Below are 4256 nucleotides of genomic sequence, written 5' to 3'. Positions count from 1 at the left end.
GTAAGTGATGGCAGAAGATTGGTTATCAAGGTAAGGTGTCAATGTTGTTTTTAAACACAACCCAAAAAGTATTAGGAGACTTCCTAACAAAAAGTGGGATAACACAGGCAATAACAGCCTTGTGAGGTAAAAGTTAACACTTCCAAATTTCAGCAATAAATGTAAAAATTTATGATTCAGGAAAGAGGAAAACATTTCAGGCTTTTGTTTTGGTGGTTGTTAATATAAAAATATTCTAAACAGCCTACAGATAAATTTCTGTTATCCTATGCAACCCTCATGTAAATATATTCTTCTTTTCATCTTATTTGACTGTAGGACTGTAGGACCACAGACACGAGCAATGTCTCCATTTCAACAGTGGTATATTTTATGAACCTGTGGCTTCAGGCAACATTCTGTCTTCTGTCATGCTTCCCATCATTGTTTGCCTTTTAAAGAATTAAACGTGAGAGTATTGCAGTTTTTATGGAGTATTGTTGGCTTCTGTTGTTGTTTTTTTTTTTTTAATAGTAGATTCATAAACTTAGAGGGGAGAGTAATGGGAGAGAGTTCTCAAAGTTTTATCTGCATGATACTGAGAATCTGATTGATGTTGCCTTTCACATTTGTATTTGTAGATTAGTTCCAGTGGGATGGTCTGGCTACAAAACCACTGTATGCCATCCAGTATAGGATACAAAATCAGAACACATTTTGAAAATGTAGATCTTGCATTGTAGATGAGCGTGCAGCCAGAGCCTTACTGCACGTGGAGGAAGCACATGTCTACCTCAAACGCCTTGCCGTATGTCGTGGTTTGACGCCGAGGGGAGTTTTCTCAGACGGAAGACGGTCAAGCCAGTCAGTGATTAGGGTTGAATATTGACACTTAAGCTGACCAATTGAAAGCTGGACACGCCTCTGAGAACACAGAGGGGTTAAAAGCCAGAACTCCTCGGAGAACTTCCTCTCTTTAGTTCTGGTCAGAGGGTAGTGTGGCCTCTTTCCTCCCAACCCCCCCCCCCCGCGGCCGGTGGGTTGGGTGGGGGAGGGGAAGCCATGTGGCCAAGTTAAGTTAGGCGAAAGGTAGAGAGGCTAGAACCAGCCAGCTCCCTGTAGATAGAACGGTTGAAGAAAATCTGGGATGTCTGCATTCCCCTCACAGAGTGTCTCTGGAGAGAGAAAGAAAGAGACAGCGGCAGTGCTAACAGTACACCCGGGGAAGAAGAAAGTGGGGGGGGGGGGGAGGGGGCAGGGCCGAGAGCTATCTAGGAAGTCAGAACTTTTAACCTTTTCTTGAGAAATAAGGGCTTTGTAAAATATTACTCCTCCTCAGTTTAAAAGAGAAGAAGAAAGACAGCCTGGGACCTGAAATGTTAAGAAAAGAAAATTGGGGGGGAAGATGATGGAGTAGCTTTTAGCTAGACTTTTTCTTATTAACCATGGACTAAACCAGTTTTCTCCTCCAAAAAAGTGACTATATTTTAAGAAGATGCACAGTAAGCCAAGAGACCTGCTTCAGCAGCTAAAGAAAAAAAACAGGAGTAGAGTGAACAGAGAAAAGTTGAAGAGGTTTGTAGTAACACCCCCTGTCTTCAGAGAAGAAGAAAAAAAGATGATCTCTGTTCTTGAGACCCTCGGTCCCAGGGGAGGAAGAAAATAGGGGTACTGTGGTCCCAAAAGTAAAAAACTGAACTGTTGTTTTTTCCCCTCTTAGCAAAACATCCTTAAAAAAAATATCCTAAGAACAGTTTGTCCATGCATTAGTAGTGAGAACACTGTGCATAGAAAGGAGAGTGTCACCATGGCAATTTTTTGTCTCTGGGTGGAGCCATGTGTGACATGGAAACACAAGAAGTAACAGTTGTGTTTCTTAAAAAGTCTATAGCACAAGAGAGACTTCTCTCTCCCTCAATAGACTGAGTATTGATTATCTGAAGAATAGAAACCTGATAAGAGGTCCAAGTTGTGTCTCACTGTGGTTTGTTAGAATTGGGGGTTGGGGGGGGGAGGAGGGGGGAGGAGGAATGTTTTAGAAGGTTTTCATTTTTTTAGATTTAGTTTTTTTTTCTTTTTCCTTTTTAGTAGTAGTAGTTCAATAAAGTTTCTCCTTTATTATTAAGCTTAAGCCTACTGTACTCTGTTCCTGATCGCATCTCACAGCAAATAATTTAGAAGTTTGTATTTTCATGAAGGCTCTAGCATTATGCCAGTGTTAAACCATGACACAGTATTACAAGTTTAATTCTTTATCATATCACCTGATAGAGGGAGATTTGAAAAAAGAAAGAAAAGAATTGATACAGACCATACTGTAGCTGTAACTAATGCCATTTTGTATGTCTTGACTGTACTGATTCTGTTACACCCACCAGTGAAAAGGTAATGCAGTGCAAAGCTGTTAGTATCAATTCAGTCAATCCAGTCTACAAATGCATAATTTATCTCCTATGTTATAAATTTACGCCACAATGGATCATAATCCAATTACAATTTTATTAATTACAGCATGTAGGATATGAGCAAAGACAGCGCTGGACGGCCGGAGAGTCTCTGCTCCCCCTCTGCCATGCCGATTTGTTCAAACAGCCTTCTTTTTATTCCATCCTTTCCATGAAGTCCTGGGGGCCTCCTTTTGTTTAAGCTAATTCCTGGATAATCTTGCAGTTTCCTTCTGTTTACGTAAGCAGTCTGTGAGTATTTGTGGTTATCTTTATCTTGTATCGTCAGTCCCCAGGTGTAAGTGTTTGTGGTTTTCTTATCTTGCAAATGCTGTGCCCGCAGGCTATTTGCGTATCCTCTGTTCCCTAAACAATACCTTAGTCTGTAAGCAGTCTGTAGTTTCTCATACTCCGTTTCCTATCCTCTACATATATCTTAATAAACAATACCTCAGTCTGTGGTTTCTCACAAATCCGTTTCCTAACCTTTATATATATCTTAATAAACAATACCTTAGTGTGTGGTTTCTCACAAATCCCCCATTTTCTTGTTTTATCCCATTATTGTTTATTAGACGCTGCTTTCACTCTCGGCATTGCAAATAAACCTTTTTCCACAATCCCAACATTTATCATAGCACTCACAAGGTAATACTTCACAATTACAATAGGCGTAGTCCCCACGTGGCACAACACATTGACACCAATCTTCATCCTCATCAATATATGCACTTTTATATTTTGCCCCCGACCTCGTAGTTAAAATAAGTAGTTTAGCTATGTCAAATCGTTGTTTAACATAGTGTAAAATACAGCGTAATATACAAGGCCCAAATATAAGTCCCATAATCAATATAATCAGTGGTCCTGCTAAGGTAGACAACAAATTGGTTAGCCAAGGTGAAACATTAAACCAATTTTCATACCATGACCTGCCCGCCTCACAATCTTTTTTATGTTGATTTAACCTCTTCCGGAGTTCAGACATAGTATCCTGGACTACTCCTGTATGGTCAGCAAAAGAACAACATTCTTCATTGAGAGCTATACATAAGCCTCCTTCTTTTAGGAATAACAGATCTCATCCCCTTCTATTTTGCAGTACTACTTCTGATAAAGACTTTACTGAAGTGGCTAAATTTTGGATAGATTGTTCTATTTTCACTAAATCTTCATCTACAGCCATCTGTAAACTTTGTAATTCCTGACTTTTTACTAGGGAGGCTATGCCTGTACCTGTTCCAACTCCACCCGCTATCAGCAGTGTAGCTAAAGTTACCACTGTAATTGGTTCTCGTTTTTGTATATTCAGGTCTCCTTCAAAGTGGCGTAACACCTCCTCAGAGGTGTGATAGATCAGACGAGGAACAATAATCACCTGTACGCAAAACTGAAATTGATCAAACACTTTTAGGGATAGGCAAGGCGTTACTCCGGTGTCTGAACAAACCCATTTAGCTCCTGGTGCCGGGATAGCCCATTTGTCATTTCTCTTCTTCTGTCTCTCTATAGTTTTTGTAGTGATTATTGTTGTTTGGTTACACAGAGGCTGATAATCTTTGGGCACTGTACTGATACATTTTCCTTGACCTGTTACTAATTGAATAGTAATTCCTTGCGTATGGTTTTTTTGGTCATTCCATGGGCATTCTCGTGGGTTTGAACCACTAGACCATTGAATCTTATCTGGTTTTCCAATTGCCTCAAAATATGGTGGTCTAACATTATAACATAACCAGCACTCCTTATTTATATTCGGTTTACTTTCATTAAGGGCACGATAAGAGGCTTGCATTAAATCCCATAAAGGGTCTTTGGATTTTGACACTCCTG

The 4256-nt window shown here is 39.9% G+C and overlaps 1 protein-coding gene across 1 annotated transcript in view; it reads left to right on the top strand.

Annotated features, from left to right (window-relative positions):
• Positions 1-2896, top strand: part of LOC146768621 (uncharacterized) — an 87091-nt gene extending 84195 nt beyond the window's left edge. Inside the window, exon 2 of the mRNA XM_085571705.1 lies at positions 31-2896. The gene's annotated coding sequence lies outside the window, so the exon portion shown is untranslated. The remainder of the gene's footprint in view (positions 1-30) is intronic.
• The last annotated feature ends 1360 nt before the right edge of the window (positions 2897-4256 follow it).

Source organism: Lonchura striata, chromosome 1, assembly GCF_050655825.1.
Source record: "Lonchura striata isolate lonStrDom1 chromosome 1, ASM5065582v1, whole genome shotgun sequence".
NCBI lineage: Eukaryota > Metazoa > Chordata > Aves > Passeriformes > Estrildidae > Lonchura > Lonchura striata.
The sequence above is the reverse complement of the archived record's forward strand: the minus strand, read 5'-3'. Positions and strand labels throughout refer to the sequence as shown.